The sequence below is a fragment of the Pimephales promelas genome, chromosome 24, assembly GCF_988280905.1.
Source record: "Pimephales promelas chromosome 24, fPimPro1.hap1.1, whole genome shotgun sequence".
Lineage (NCBI taxonomy): Eukaryota > Metazoa > Chordata > Actinopteri > Cypriniformes > Leuciscidae > Pimephales > Pimephales promelas.
In genome coordinates, this window is record NC_142792.1 from 22,249,470 (window position 1) to 22,263,647 (window position 14,178).

General features: G+C 44.4%; 26 non-coding genes across 26 annotated transcripts; 13 read left to right on the forward strand and 13 right to left on the reverse strand.

Moving 5' to 3' along the window:
- Positions 1-123: 123 nt before the first annotated feature.
- On the reverse strand, positions 124-206 carry trnal-cag (transfer RNA leucine (anticodon CAG)). The gene has a single exon. It is a non-coding gene; the product is annotated as a tRNA-Leu (tRNA).
- Positions 207-301: 95 nt separating this feature from the next.
- On the forward strand, positions 302-375 carry trnam-cau (transfer RNA methionine (anticodon CAU)). Its single transcript has one exon. It is a non-coding gene; the product is annotated as a tRNA-Met (tRNA).
- Positions 376-1,179: 804 nt separating this feature from the next.
- trnal-cag (transfer RNA leucine (anticodon CAG)) lies at positions 1,180-1,262 on the reverse strand. The gene has a single exon. It is a non-coding gene; the product is annotated as a tRNA-Leu (tRNA).
- A 95-nt stretch (positions 1,263-1,357) lies between these two features.
- trnam-cau (transfer RNA methionine (anticodon CAU)) lies at positions 1,358-1,431 on the forward strand. Its single transcript has one exon. It is a non-coding gene; the product is annotated as a tRNA-Met (tRNA).
- A 796-nt stretch (positions 1,432-2,227) lies between these two features.
- Positions 2,228-2,310, reverse strand: trnal-cag (transfer RNA leucine (anticodon CAG)). The gene has a single exon. It is a non-coding gene; the product is annotated as a tRNA-Leu (tRNA).
- Positions 2,311-2,405: 95 nt separating this feature from the next.
- On the forward strand, positions 2,406-2,479 carry trnam-cau (transfer RNA methionine (anticodon CAU)). Its single transcript has one exon. It is a non-coding gene; the product is annotated as a tRNA-Met (tRNA).
- Positions 2,480-3,283: 804 nt separating this feature from the next.
- Positions 3,284-3,366, reverse strand: trnal-cag (transfer RNA leucine (anticodon CAG)). The gene has a single exon. It is a non-coding gene; the product is annotated as a tRNA-Leu (tRNA).
- Positions 3,367-3,461: 95 nt separating this feature from the next.
- trnam-cau (transfer RNA methionine (anticodon CAU)) lies at positions 3,462-3,535 on the forward strand. The gene has a single exon. It is a non-coding gene; the product is annotated as a tRNA-Met (tRNA).
- Positions 3,536-4,331: 796 nt separating this feature from the next.
- trnal-cag (transfer RNA leucine (anticodon CAG)) lies at positions 4,332-4,414 on the reverse strand. The gene has a single exon. It is a non-coding gene; the product is annotated as a tRNA-Leu (tRNA).
- A 95-nt stretch (positions 4,415-4,509) lies between these two features.
- trnam-cau (transfer RNA methionine (anticodon CAU)) lies at positions 4,510-4,583 on the forward strand. The gene has a single exon. It is a non-coding gene; the product is annotated as a tRNA-Met (tRNA).
- A 796-nt stretch (positions 4,584-5,379) lies between these two features.
- On the reverse strand, positions 5,380-5,462 carry trnal-cag (transfer RNA leucine (anticodon CAG)). The gene has a single exon. It is a non-coding gene; the product is annotated as a tRNA-Leu (tRNA).
- A 95-nt stretch (positions 5,463-5,557) lies between these two features.
- On the forward strand, positions 5,558-5,631 carry trnam-cau (transfer RNA methionine (anticodon CAU)). The gene has a single exon. It is a non-coding gene; the product is annotated as a tRNA-Met (tRNA).
- A 795-nt stretch (positions 5,632-6,426) lies between these two features.
- trnal-cag (transfer RNA leucine (anticodon CAG)) lies at positions 6,427-6,509 on the reverse strand. The gene has a single exon. It is a non-coding gene; the product is annotated as a tRNA-Leu (tRNA).
- A 973-nt stretch (positions 6,510-7,482) lies between these two features.
- On the reverse strand, positions 7,483-7,565 carry trnal-cag (transfer RNA leucine (anticodon CAG)). The gene has a single exon. It is a non-coding gene; the product is annotated as a tRNA-Leu (tRNA).
- Positions 7,566-7,660: 95 nt separating this feature from the next.
- Positions 7,661-7,734, forward strand: trnam-cau (transfer RNA methionine (anticodon CAU)). The gene has a single exon. It is a non-coding gene; the product is annotated as a tRNA-Met (tRNA).
- Positions 7,735-8,537: 803 nt separating this feature from the next.
- Positions 8,538-8,620, reverse strand: trnal-cag (transfer RNA leucine (anticodon CAG)). Its single transcript has one exon. It is a non-coding gene; the product is annotated as a tRNA-Leu (tRNA).
- A 95-nt stretch (positions 8,621-8,715) lies between these two features.
- Positions 8,716-8,789, forward strand: trnam-cau (transfer RNA methionine (anticodon CAU)). The gene has a single exon. It is a non-coding gene; the product is annotated as a tRNA-Met (tRNA).
- Positions 8,790-9,593: 804 nt separating this feature from the next.
- Positions 9,594-9,676, reverse strand: trnal-cag (transfer RNA leucine (anticodon CAG)). The gene has a single exon. It is a non-coding gene; the product is annotated as a tRNA-Leu (tRNA).
- A 95-nt stretch (positions 9,677-9,771) lies between these two features.
- trnam-cau (transfer RNA methionine (anticodon CAU)) lies at positions 9,772-9,845 on the forward strand. Its single transcript has one exon. It is a non-coding gene; the product is annotated as a tRNA-Met (tRNA).
- A 796-nt stretch (positions 9,846-10,641) lies between these two features.
- On the reverse strand, positions 10,642-10,724 carry trnal-cag (transfer RNA leucine (anticodon CAG)). The gene has a single exon. It is a non-coding gene; the product is annotated as a tRNA-Leu (tRNA).
- A 95-nt stretch (positions 10,725-10,819) lies between these two features.
- On the forward strand, positions 10,820-10,893 carry trnam-cau (transfer RNA methionine (anticodon CAU)). Its single transcript has one exon. It is a non-coding gene; the product is annotated as a tRNA-Met (tRNA).
- An 804-nt stretch (positions 10,894-11,697) lies between these two features.
- Positions 11,698-11,780, reverse strand: trnal-cag (transfer RNA leucine (anticodon CAG)). Its single transcript has one exon. It is a non-coding gene; the product is annotated as a tRNA-Leu (tRNA).
- Positions 11,781-11,875: 95 nt separating this feature from the next.
- trnam-cau (transfer RNA methionine (anticodon CAU)) lies at positions 11,876-11,949 on the forward strand. Its single transcript has one exon. It is a non-coding gene; the product is annotated as a tRNA-Met (tRNA).
- A 982-nt stretch (positions 11,950-12,931) lies between these two features.
- trnam-cau (transfer RNA methionine (anticodon CAU)) lies at positions 12,932-13,005 on the forward strand. Its single transcript has one exon. It is a non-coding gene; the product is annotated as a tRNA-Met (tRNA).
- Positions 13,006-13,801: 796 nt separating this feature from the next.
- Positions 13,802-13,884, reverse strand: trnal-cag (transfer RNA leucine (anticodon CAG)). Its single transcript has one exon. It is a non-coding gene; the product is annotated as a tRNA-Leu (tRNA).
- A 95-nt stretch (positions 13,885-13,979) lies between these two features.
- Positions 13,980-14,053, forward strand: trnam-cau (transfer RNA methionine (anticodon CAU)). Its single transcript has one exon. It is a non-coding gene; the product is annotated as a tRNA-Met (tRNA).
- Positions 14,054-14,178: the final 125 nt, after the last annotated feature.

Genomic DNA, 14,178 nt, shown 5'->3' on the forward strand with positions numbered 1-14,178 from the left:
GCATTGTTTGGTTAACTCTAGCATGAACTGAAATGCAGTGCTTTGTCAACATTAATGCACTTCGGGGTGAACTTGCCAGAGGGTTCAAGACTCTAGCTTGAGCCCGCAGCCAAAGGTTAGGTTTGTCAGAAGTGGGATTCGAACCCACGCCTCCAGGGGAGACTGCGACCTGAACGCAGCGCCTTAGACCGCTCGGCCATCCTGACGTGAGGGCAAAGGGTGAGCAGTACTTTTGGAGCTGCACCGAATGGCAGATGATCTGGAAGCTAGTGGTTCTCCGCTCACCCGAGCCATAGTACATGCCTCGTTGGCGCAGTTAGGCAGCGCATCAGTCTCATAATCTGAAGGTCGTGAGTTCGAGCCTCACACGGGGCAGGCTGGTGCTTTTTGATACATGGGAGCATGTAAATGAAAGAGCTGCTTTCTGTATCATTCCTTTTGTGCGTTTTTCCAGTCCTTCATATGCAATGTCATAGAAATCAAGTGTTCTTGTGGGAGTAATGTTGAACAAATGCAGCAATAGTATTACTCTCATATTTATGTAATATGCGTCAGTGTTGTTGCAGTATGTTTTTTTAAGGCTAATGTAATTCTATCATTCCAATGACAAATCTTGTCAATGCTAAAGCAATGTTTTGCATGGCATTCCTTGAATCTTAGGCCATGACACTCCACCACATGCCCCCAAAACCCATGACCTTCAAATGCAAGAAATTTCCAAGAATCCTTGCCATGAAGTTCTACTGCATCCCCAAAACTTCAGTCCACCACATCCCAGTTAGACTCCCAGAATCACATTGCATACTCCCCCTAAAAAGAAAAGAAAAAAAGAAAAAAAAGACATGAATAGCCTTTCATAAACAAGTTCTTCTTCCGGTAAACATCAGAACGTGGCATTCCTCGAAGTTCTGTTGGATCCCATTCTATAAACATGTCCAATTTCGTGAAATGTCTTGACTTGAAATTCCAAGAAAACTGCACGAAAACGCCACCGAATCCCATACATTGCACCAAAAGTGTTACTTTAAAGTCCATATTATGCAAGTCAGTGCAACTGCATTGTTTGGTTAACTCAAGCATGAACTGAAATGCAGTGCTTTGTCAACATTAATGCACTTCGGGGTGAACTTGCCAGAGGGTTCAAAACTCTAGCTTGAGCCCGCAGCCAAAGCTTAGGTTTGTCAGAAGTGGGATTCGAACCCACGACTCCAGGGGAGACTGCGACCTGAACGCAGCGCCTTAGACCGCTCGGCCATCCTGACGTGAGGGCAAAGGGTGAGCAGTACTTTTGGAGCTGCACCGAATGGCAGATGATCTGGAAGCTAGTGGTTCTCCGCTCACCCGAGGCATAGCACATGCCTCGTTGGCGCAGTTAGGCAGCGCGTCAGTCTCATAATCTGAAGGTCGTGAGTTCGAGCCTCACACGGGGCAGGCTGGTGGTTTTTGATACATGGGAGCATGTAAATGAAAGAGCTGCTTTCTGTATCATTCCTTTTGTGCGTTTTTCCAGTCCTTCATATGCAATGTCATAGAAATCAAGTGTTCTTGTGGGAGTAATGTTGAACAAATGAAGCAATAGTATTACTCTCATATTTATGTAATATGCGTCAGTGTTGTTGCAGTATGTTTTTTTTAAGGCTAATGTAATTATATCGTTCCAATGACAAGTCTTGTCAATGCTAAAGCAATGTTTTGCATGGCATTCCTTGAATCTTAGGCCATGACACTGCACCACATGCCCCCAAAACCCATGACCTTCAATTCCAAGAAATTTCCAAGAATCCTTGCCATGAAGTTCTACTGCATCCCCAAAACTTCAGTCCACTACATCCCAGTTAGACTCCCAAAATCACATTGCATACTCCCCCTAAAAAGAAAAGAAAAAAAGACATGAATAGCCTTTCATAAACAAGTTCTTCTTCCGGTAAACATCAGAACGTGGCATTCCTCGAAGTTCTGTTGGATCCCATTCTATAAACATGTCCAATTTCGTGAAATGTCTTGACTTGAAATTCCAAGAAAACTGCACGAAAACGCCACCGAATCCCATACATTGCACCAAAAGTGTTACTTTAAAGTCCATATTATGCAGGTCAGTGCAACTGCATTGTTTGGTTAACTCTAGCATGAACTGAAATGCAGTGCTTTGTCAACATTAATGCACTTCGGGGTGAACTTGCCAGAGGGTTCAAGACTCTAGCTTGAGCCCGCAGCCAAAGGTTAGGTTTGTCAGAAGTGGGATTCGAACCCACGCCTCCAGGGGAGACTGCGACCTGAACGCAGCGCCTTAGACCGCTCGGCCATCCTGACGTGAGGGCAAAGGGTGAGCAGTACTTTTGGAGCTGCACCGAATGGCAGATGATCTGGAAGCTAGTGGTTCTCCGCTCACCCGAGCCATAGCACATGCCTCGTTGGCGCAGTTAGGCAGCGCGTCAGTCTCATAATCTGAAGGTCGTGAGTTCGAGCCTCACACGGGGCAGGCTGGTGCTTTTTGATACACGGGAGCATGTAAATGAAAGAGCTGCTTTCTGTATCATTCCTTTTGTGCGTTTGTCCAGTCCTTCATATGCAATGTCATTGAAATCAAGTGTTTTTGTGGGACTAATGTTGAACAAATGCAGCAATAGTATTACTCTCATATTTATGTAATATGCGTCAGTGTTGTTGCAGTATGTTTTTTTAAGGCTAATGTAATTCTATCATTCCAATGACAAATCTTGTCAATGCTAAAGCAATGTTTTGCATGGCATTCCTTGAATCTTAGGCCATGACACTCCACCACATGCCCCCAAAACCCATGACCTTCAATTGCAAGAAATTTCCAAGAATCCTTGCCATGAAGTTCTACTGCATCCCCAAAACTTCAGTCCACCACATCCCAGTTAGACTCCCAGAATCACATTGCATACTCCCCCTAAAAAGAAAAGAAAAAAAGAAAAAAAAGACATGAATAGCCTTTCATAAACAAGTTCTTCTTCCGGTAAACATCAGAACGTGGCATTCCTCGAAGTTCTGTTGGATCCCATTCTATAAACATGTCCAATTTCGTGAAATGTCTTGACTTGAAATTCCAAGAAAACTGCACGAAAACGCCACCGAATCCCATACATTGCACCAAAAGTGTTACTTTAAAGTCCATATTATGCAAGTCAGTGCAACTGCATTGTTTGGTTAACTCAAGCATGAACTGAAATGCAGTGCTTTGTCAACATTAATGCACTTCGGGGTGAACTTGCCAGAGGGTTCAAAACTCTAGCTTGAGCCCGCAGCCAAAGCTTAGGTTTGTCAGAAGTGGGATTCGAACCCACGACTCCAGGGGAGACTGCGACCTGAACGCAGCGCCTTAGACCGCTCGGCCATCCTGACGTGAGGGCAAAGGGTGAGCAGTACTTTTGGAGCTGCACCGAATGGCAGATGATCTGGAAGCTAGTGGTTCTCCGCTCACCCGAGTCATAGCACATGCCTCGTTGGCGCAGTTAGGCAGCGCGTCAGTCTCATAATCTGAAGGTCGTGAGTTCGAGCCTCACATGGGGCAGGCTGGTGGTTTTTGATACATGGGAGCATGTAAATGAAAGAGCTGCTTTCTGTATCATTCCTTTTGTGCGTTTTTCCAGTCCTTCATATGCAATGTCATAGAAATCAAGTGTTCTTGTGGGACTAATGTTGAACAAATGAAGCAATAGTATTACTCTCATATTTATGTAATATGCGTCAGTGTTGTTGCAGTATGTTTTTTTTAAGGCTAATGTAATTATATCGTTCCAATGACAAGTCTTGTCAATGCTAAAGCAATGTTTTGCATGGCATTCCTTGAATCTTAGGCCATGACACTGCACCACATGCCCCCAAAACCCATGACCTTCAATTCCAAGAAATTTCCAAGAATCCTTGCCATGAAGTTCTACTGCATCCCCAAAACTTCAGTCCACTACATCCCAGTTAGACTCCCAAAATCACATTGCATACTCCCCCTAAAAAGAAAAGAAAAAAAGACATGAATAGCCTTTCATAAACAAGTTCTTCTTCCGGTAAACATCAGAACGTGGCATTCCTCGAAGTTCTGTTGGATCCCATTCTATAAACATGTCCAATTTCGTGAAATGTCTTGACTTGAAATTCCAAGAAAACTGCACGAAAACGCCACCGAATCCCATACATTGCACCAAAAGTGTTACTTTAAAGTCCATATTATGCAAGTCAGTGCAACTGCATTGTTTGGTTAACTCAAGCATGAACTGAAATGCAGTGCTTTGTCAACATTAATGCACTTCGGGGTGAACTTGCCAGAGGGTTCAAGACTCTAGCTTGAGCCCGCAGCCAAAGGTTAGGTTTGTCAGAAGTGGGATTCGAACCCACGCCTCCAGGGGAGACTGCGACCTGAACGCAGCGCCTTAGACCGCTCGGCCATCCTGACGTGAGGGCAAAGGGTGAGCAGTACTTTTGGAGCTGCACCGAATGGCAGATGATCTGGAAGCTAGTGGTTCTCCGCTCACCCGAGGCATAGCACATGCCTCGTTGGCGCAGTTAGGCAGCGCGTCAGTCTCATAATCTGAAGGTCGTGAGTTCGAGCCTCACACGGGGCAGGCTGGTGGTTTTTGATACATGGGAGCATGTAAATGAAAGAGCTGCTTTCTGTATCATTCCTTTTGTGCGTTTTTCCAGTCCTTCATATGCAATGTCATAGAAATCAAGTGTTCTTGTGGGACTAATGTTGAACAAATGAAGTAATAGTATTACTCTCATATTTATGTAATATGCGTCAGTGTTGTTGCAGTATGTTTTTTTTAAGGCTAATGTAATTATATCGTTCCAATGACAAGTCTTGTCAATGCTAAAGCAATGTTTTGCATGGCATTCCTTGAATCTTAGGCCATGACACTGCACCACATGCCCCCAAAACCCATGACCTTCAATTCCAAGAAATTTCCAAGAATCCTTGCCATGAAGTTCTACTGCATCCCCAAAACTTCAGTCCACTACATCCCAGTTAGACTCCCAAAATCACATTGCATACTCCCCCTAAAAAGAAAAGAAAAAAAGACATGAATAGCCTTTCATAAACAAGTTCTTCTTCCGGTAAACATCAGAACGTGGCATTCCTCGAAGTTCTGTTGGATCCCATTCTATAAACATGTCCAATTTCGTGAAATGTCTTGACTTGAAATTCCAAGAAAACTGCACGAAAACGCCACCGAATCCCATACATTGCACCAAAAGTGTTACTTTAAAGTCCATATTATGCAGGTCAGTGCAACTGCATTGTTTGGTTAACTCTAGCATGAACTGAAATGCAGTGCTTTGTCAACATTAATGCACTTCGGGGTGAACTTGCCAGAGGGTTCAAGACTCTAGCTTGAGCCCGCAGCCAAAGGTTAGGTTTGTCAGAAGTGGGATTCGAACCCACGCCTCCAGGGGAGACTGCGACCTGAACGCAGCGCCTTAGACCGCTCGGCCATCCTGACGTGAGGGCAAAGGGTGAGCAGTACTTTTGGAGCTGCACCGAATGGCAGATGATCTGGAAGCTAGTGGTTCTCCGCTCACCCGAGCCATAGCACATGCCTCGTTGGCGCAGTTAGGCAGCGCGTCAGTCTCATAATCTGAAGGTCGTGAGTTCGAGCCTCACACGGGGCAGGCTGGTGCTTTTTGATACATGGGAGCATGTAAATGAAAGAGCTGCTTTCTGTATCATTCCTTTTGTGCGTTTTTCCAGTCCTTCATATGCAATGTCATAGAAATCAAGTGTTCTTGTGGGAGTAATGTTGAACAAATGAAGCAATAGTATTACTCTCATATTTATGTAATATGCGTCAGTGTTGTTGCAGTATGTTTTTTTAAGGCTAATGTAATTCTATCGTTCCAATGACAAGTCTTGTCAATGCTAAAGCAATGTTTTGCATGGCATTCCTTGAATCTTAGGCCATGACACTGCACCACATGCCCCCAAAACCCATGACCTTCAATTCCAAGAAATTTCCAAGAATCCTTGCCATGAAGTTCTACTGCATCCCCAAAACTTCAGTCCACTACATCCCAGTTAGACTCCCAAAATCACATTGCATACTCCCCCTAAAAAGAAAAGAAAAAAAGACATGAATAGCCTTTCATAAACAAGTTCTTCTTCCGGTAAACATCAGAACGTGGCATTCCTCGAAGTTCTGTTGGATCCCATTCTATAAACATGTCCAATTTCGTGAAATGTCTTGACTTGAAATTCCAAGAAAACTGCACGAAAACGCCACCGAATCCCATACATTGCACCAAAAGTGTTACTTTAAAGTCCATATTATGCAGGTCAGTGCAACTGCATTGTTTGGTTAACTCTAGCATGAACTGAAATGCAGTGCTTTGTCAACATTAATGCACTTCGGGGTGAACTTGCCAGAGGGTTCAAGACTCTAGCTTGAGCCCGCAGCCAAAGGTTAGGTTTGTCAGAAGTGGGATTCGAACCCACGCCTCCAGGGGAGACTGCGACCTGAACGCAGCGCCTTAGACCACTCGGCCATCCTGACGTGAGGGCAAAGGGTGAGCAGTACTTTTGGAGCTGCACCGAATGGCAGATGATCTGGAAGCTAGTGGTTCTCCGCTCACCCGAGCCATAGCACATGCCTCGTTGGCGCAGTTAGGCAGCGCGTCAGTCTCATAATCTGAAGGTCGTGAGTTCGAGCCTCACAAGGGGCAGGCTGGTGCTTTTTGATACACGGGAGCATGTAAATGAAAGAGCTGCTTTCTGTATCATTCCTTTTGTGCGTTTGTCCAGTCCTTCATATGCAATGTCATTGAAATCAAGTGTTTTTGTGGTACTAATGTTGAACAAATGCAGCAATAGTATTACTCTCATATTTATGTAATATGCGTCAGTGTTGTTGCAGTATGTTTTTTTTAAGGCTAATGTAATTCTATCATTCCAATGACAAGTCTTGTCAATGCTAAAGCAATGTTTTGCATGGCATTCCTTGAATCTTAGGCCATGACACTCCACCACATGCCCCCAAAACCCATGACCTTCAATTGCAAGAAATTTCCAAGAATCCTTGCCATGAAGTTCTACTGCATCCCCAAAACTTCAGTCCACCACATACCAGTTAGACTCCCAGAATCACATTGCATACTCCCCCTAAAAAGAAAATAAAAAAAGAAAAAAAGACATGAATAGCCTTTCATGAACAAGTTCTTCTTCCGGTAAACATCAGAACGTGGCATTCCTCGAAGTTCTGTTGGATCCCATTCTATAAACATGTCCAATTTCGTGAAATGTCTTGACTTGAAATTCCAAGAAAACTGCACGAAAACGCCACCGAATCCCATACATTGCACCAAAAGTGTTACTTTAAAGTCCATATTATGCAGGTCAGTGCAACTGCATTGTTTGGTTAACTCTAGCATGAACTGAAATGCAGTGCTTTGTCAACATTAATGCACTTCGGGGTGAACTTGCCAGAGGGTTCAAGACTCTAGCTTGAGCCCGCAGCCAAAGGTTAGGTTTGTCAGAAGTGGGATTCGAACCCACGCCTCCAGGGGAGACTGCGACCTGAACGCAGCACCTTAGACCGCTCGGCCATCCTGAAGTGAGGGCAAAGGGTGAGCAGTACTTTTGGAGCTGCACCGAATGGCAGATGATCTGGAAGCTAGTGGTTCTCCGCTCACCCGAGCCATAGCACATGCCTCGTTGGCGCAGTTAGGCAGCGCGTCAGTCTCATAATCTGAAGGTTGTGAGTTCGAGCCTCACACGGGGCAGGCTGGTGGTTTTTGATACATGGGAGCATGTAAATGAAAGAGCTGCTTTCTGTATCATTCCTTTTGTGCATTTTTCCAGTCCTTCATATGCAATGTCATAGAAATCAAGTGTTCTTGTGGGACTAATGTTGAACAAATGCAGCAATAGTATTACTCTCATATTTATGTAATATGCGTCAGTGTTGTTGCAGTATGTTTTTTTAAGGCTAATGTAATTCTATCATTCCAATGACAAGTCTTGTCAATGCTAAAGCAATGTTTTGCATGGCATTCCTTGAATCTTAGGCCATGACTCTGCACCACATGCCCCCAAAACCCATGACCTTCAATTCCAAGAAATTTCCAAGAATCCTTGCCATGAAGTTCTACTGCATCCCCAAAACTTCAGTCCACCACATCCCAGTTAGACTCCCAAAATCACATTGCATACTCCCCCTAAAAAGAAAAGAAAAAAAGAAAAAAAGACATGAATAGCTTTTCATAAACAAGTTCTTCTTCCGGTAAACATCAGAACGTGGCATTCCTCGAAGTTCTGTTGGATCCCGTTCTATAAACATGTCCAATTTCGTGAAATGTCTTGACTTGAAATTCCAAGAAAACTGCACGAAAACGCCACCGAATCCCATACATTGCACCAAAAGTGTTACTTTAAAGTCCATATTATGCAGGTCAGTGCAACTGCATTGTTTGGTTAACTCTAGCATGAACTGAAATGCAGTGCTTTGTCAACATTAATGCACTTCGGGGTGAACTTGCCAGAGGGTTCAAGACTCTAGCTTGAGCCCGCAGCCAAAGGTTAGGTTTGTCAGAAGTGGGATTCGAACCCACGCCTCCAGGGGAGACTGCGACCTGAACGCAGCGCCTTAGACCGCTCGGCCATCCTGACGTGAGGGCAAAGGGTGAGCAGTACTTTTGGAGCTGCACCGAATGGCAGATGATCTGGAAGCTAGTGGTTCTCCGCTCACCCGAGCATTAGTACATGCCTCGTTGGCGCAGTTAGGCAGCGCATCAGTCTCATAATCTGAAGGTTGTGAGTTCGAGCCTCACACGGGGCAGGCTGGTGCTTTTTGATACATGGGAGCATGTAAATGAAAGAGCTGCTTTCTGTATCATTCCTTTTGTGCGTTTTTCCAGTCCTTCATATGCAATGTCATAGAAATCAAGTGTTCTTGTGGGAGTAATGTTGAACAAATGCAGCAATAGTATTACTCTCATATTTATGTAATATGCGTCAGTGTTGTTGCAGTATGTTTTTTTAAGGCTAATGTAATTCTATCATTCCAATGACAAATCTTGTCAATGCTAAAGCAATGTTTTGCATGGCATTCCTTGAATCTTAGGCCATGACACTCCACCACATGCCCCCAAAACCCATGACCTTCAATTGCAAGAAATTTCCAAGAATCCTTGCCATGAAGTTCTACTGCATCCCCAAAACTTCAGTCCACCACATCCCAGTTAGACTCCCAGAATCACATTGCATACTCCCCCTAAAAAGAAAAGAAAAAAAGAAAAAAAAGACATGAATAGCCTTTCATAAACAAGTTCTTCTTCCGGTAAACATCAGAACGTGGCATTCCTCGAAGTTCTGTTGGATCCCATTCTATAAACATGTCCAATTTCGTGAAATGTCTTGACTTGAAATTCCAAGAAAACTGCACGAAAACGCCACCGAATCCCATACATTGCACCAAAAGTGTTACTTTAAAGTCCATATTATGCAGGTCAGTGCAACTGCATTGTTTGGTTAACTCAAGCATGAACTGAAATGCAGTGCTTTGTCAACATTAATGCACTTCGGGGTGAACTTGCCAGAGGGTTCAAAACTCTAGCTTGAGCCCGCAGCCAAAGCTTAGGTTTGTCAGAAGTGGGATTCGAACCCACGACTCCAGGGGAGACTGCGACCTGAACGCAGCGCCTTAGACCGCTCGGCCATCCTGACGTGAGGGCAAAGGGTGAGAAGTACTTTTGGAGCTGCACCGAATGGCAGATGATCTGGAAGCTAGTGGTTCTCCGCTCACCCGAGGCATAGCACATGCCTCGTTGGCGCAGTTAGGCAGCGCGTCAGTCTCATAATCTGAAGGTCGTGAGTTCGAGCCTCACACGGGGCAGGCTGGTGGTTTTTGATACATGGGAGCATGTAAATGAAAGAGCTGCTTTCTGTATCATTCCTTTTGTGCGTTTTTCCAGTCCTTCATATGCAATGTCATAGAAATCAAGTGTTCTTGTGGGAGTAATGTTGAACAAATGAAGCAATAGTATTACTCTCACATTTATGTAATATGCGTCAGTGTTGTTGCAGTATGTTATTTTTAAGGCTAATGTAATTATATCGTTCCAATGACAAGTCTTGTCAATGCTAAAGCAATGTTTTGCATGGCATTCCTTGAATCTTAGGCCATGACACTGCACCACATGCCCCCAAAACCCATGACCTTCAATTCCAAGAAATTTCCAAGAATCCTTGCCATGAAGTTCTACTGCATCCCCAAAACTTCAGTCCACTACATCCCAGTTAGACTCCCAAAATCACATTGCATACTCCCCCTAAAAAGAAAAGAAAAAAAGACATGAATAGCCTTTCATAAACAAGTTCTTCTTCCGGTAAACATCAGAACGTGGCATTCCTCGAAGTTCTGTTGGATCCCATTCTATAAACATGTACAATTTCGTGAAATGTCTTGACTTGAAATTCCAAGAAAACTGCACGAAAACGCCACCGAATCCCATACATTGCACCAAAAGTGTTACTTTAAAGTCCATATTATGCAGGTCAGTGCAACTGCATTGTTTGGTTAACTCTAGCATGAACTGAAATGCAGTGCTTTGTCAACATTAATGCACTTCGGGGTGAACTTGCCAGAGGGTTCAAGACTCTAGCTTGAGCCCGCAGCCAAAGGTTAGGTTTGTCAGAAGTGGGATTCAAACCCACGCCTCCAGGGGAGACTGCGACCTGAACGCAGCGCCTTAGACCGCTCGGCCATCCTGACGTGAGGGCAAAGGGTGAGCAGTACTTTTGGAGCTGCACCGAATGGCAGATGATCTGGAAGCTAGTGGTTCTCCGATCACCCGAGCCATAGCACATGCCTCGTTGGCGCAGTTAGGCAGCGCGTCAGTCTCATAATCTGAAGGTCGTGAGTTCGAGCCTCACACGGGGCAGGCTGGTGCTTTTTGATACACGGGAGCATGTAAATGAAAGAGCTGCTTTCTGTATCATTCCTTTTGTGCGTTTGTCCAGTCCTTCATATGCAATGTCATTGAAATCAAGTGTTTTTGTGGGACTAATGTTGAACAAATGCAGCAATAGTATTACTCTCATATTTATGTAATATGCGTCAGTGTTGTTGCAGTATGTTTTTTTTAAGGCTAATGTAATTCTATCATTCCAATGACAAGTCTTGTCAATGCTAAAGCAATGTTTTGCATGGCATTCCTTGAATCTTAGGCCATGACACTCCACCACATGCCCCCAAAACCCATGACCTTCAATTGCAAGAAATTTCCAAGAATCCTTGCCATGAAGTTCTACTGCATCCCCAAAACTTCAGTCCACCACATACCAGTTAGACTCCCAGAATCACATTGCATACTCCCCCTAAAAAGAAAATAAAAAAAGAAAAAAAGACATGAATAGCCTTTCATGAACAAGTTCTTCTTCCGGTAAACATCAGAACGTGGCATTCCTCGAAGTTCTGTTGGATCCCATTCTATAAACATGTCCAATTTCGTGAAATGTCTTGACTTGAAATTCCAAGAAAACTGCACGAAAACGCCACCGAATCCCATACATTGCACCAAAAGTGTTACTTTAAAGTCCATATTATGCAGGTCAGTGCAACTGCATTGTTTGGTTAACTCAAGCATGAACTGAAATGCAGTGCTTTGTCAACATTAATGCACTTCTGGGTGAACTTGCCAGAGGGTTCAAAACTCTAGCTTGAGCCCGCAGCCAAAGCTTAGGTTTGTCAGAAGTGGGATTCGAACCCACGCCTCCAGGGGAGACTGCGATCTGAACGCAGCGCCTTAGACCGCTCGGCCATCCTGACGTGAGGGCAAAGGGTGAGCAGTACTTTTGGAGCTGCACCGAATGGCAGATGATCTGGAAGCTAGTGGTTCTCCGCTCACCCGAGCCATAGCACATGCCTCGTTGGCGCAGTTAGGCAGCGCGTCAGTCTCATAATCTGAAGGTCGTGAGTTCGAGCCTCACACGGGGCAGGCTGGTGCTTTTTGATACACGGGAGCATGTAAATGAAAGAGCTGCTTTCTGTATCATTCCTTTTGTGCGTTTGTCCAGTCCTTCATATGCAATGTCATTGAAATCAAGTGTTTTTGTGGGACTAATGTTGAACAAATGCAGCAATAGTTTTACTCTCATATTTATGTAATATGCGTCAGTGTTGTTGCAGTATGTTTTTTTTAAGGCTAATGTAATTCTATCATTCCAATGACAAGTCTTGTCAATGCTAAAGCAATGTTTTGCATGGCATTCCTTGAATCTTAGGCCATGACACTCCACCACATGCCCCCAAAACCCATGACCTTCAATTGCAAGAAATTTCCAAGAATCCTTGCCATGAAGTTCTACTGCATCCCCAAAACTTCAGTCCACCACATACCAGTTAGACTCCCAGAATCACATTGCATACTCCCCCTAAAAAGAAAATAAAAAAAGAAAAAAAGACATGAATAGCCTTTCATGAACAAGTTCTTCTTCCGGTAAACATCAGAACGTGGCATTCCTCGAAGTTCTGTTGGATCCCATTCTATAAACATGTCCAATTTCGTGAAATGTCTTGACTTGAAATTCCAAGAAAACTGCACGAAAACGCCACCGAATCCCATACATTGCACCAAAAGTGTTACTTTAAAGTCCATATTATGCAGGTCAGTGCAACTGCATTGTTTGGTTAACTCTAGCATGAACTGAAATGCAGTGCTTTGTCAACATTAATGCACTTCGGGGTGAACTTGCCAGAGGGTTCAAGACTCTAGCTTGAGCCCGCAGCCAAAGGTTAGGTTTGTCAGAAGTGGGATTCAAACCCACGCCTCCAGGGGAGACTGCGACCTGAACGCAGCACCTTAGACCGCTCGGCCATCCTGAAGTGAGGCCAAAGGGTGAGCAGTACTTTTGGAGCTGCACCGAATGGCAGATGATCTGGAAGCTAGTAGTTCTCCGCTCACCCGAGCCATAGCACATGCCTCGTTGGCGCAGTTAGGCAGCGCGTCAGTCTCATAATCTGAAGGTCGTGAGTTCGAGCCTCACACGGGGCAGGCTGGTGCTTTTTGATACATGGGAGCATGTAAATGAAAGAGCTGCTTTCTGTATCATTCCTTTTGTGCGTTTTTCCAGTCCTTCATATGCAATGTCATAGAAATCAAGTGTTCTTGTGGGAGTAATGTTGAACAAATGAAGCAATAGTATTACTCTCATATTTATGTAATATGCGTCAGTGTTGTTGCAGTATGTTTTTTTTAAGGCTAATGTAATTATATCGTTCCAATGACAAGTCTTGTCAATGATAAAGCAATGTTTTGCATGGCATTCCTTGAATCTTAGGCCATGACACTGCACCACATGCCCCCAAAACCCATGACCTTCAATTCCAAGAAATTTCCAAGAATCCTTGCCATGAAGTTCTACTGCATCCCCAAAACTTCAGTCCACTACATCCCAGTTAGACTCCCAAAATCACATTGCATACTCCCCCTAAAAAGAAAAGAAAAAAAGACATGAATAGCCTTTCATAAACAAGTTCTTCTTCCGGTAAACATCAGAACGTGGCATTCCTCGAAGTTCTGTTGGATCCCGTTCTATAAACATGTCCAATTTCGTGAAATGTCTTGACTTGAAATTCCAAGAAAACTGCACGAAAACGCCACCAAATCCCATACATTGCACCAAAAGTGTTACTTTAAAGTCCATATTATGCAGGTCAGTGCAACTGCATTGTTTGGTTAACTCTAGCATGAACTGAAATGCAGTGCTTTGTCAACATTAATGCACTTCGGGGTGAACTTGCCAGAGGGTTCAAGACTCTAGCTTGAGCCCGCAGCCAAAGGTTAGGTTTGTCAGAAGTGGGATTCGAACCCACGCCTCCAGGGGAGACTGCGACCTGAACGCAGCGCCTTAGACCGCTCGGCCATCCTGACGTGAGGGCAAAGGGTGAGCAGTACTTTTGGAGCTGCACCGAATGGCAGATGATCTGGAAGCTAGTGGTTCTCCGCTCACCCGAGCCATAGTACATGCCTCGTTGGCGCAGTTAGGCAGCGCATCAGTCTCATAATCTGAAGGTCGTGAGTTCGAGCCTCACACGGGGCAGGCTGGTGCTTTTTGATACATGGGAGCATGTAAATGAAAGAGCTGCTTTCTGTATCATTCCTTTTGTGCGTTTTTCCAGTCCTTCATATGCAATGTCATAGAAATCAAGTGTTCTTGTGGGAGTA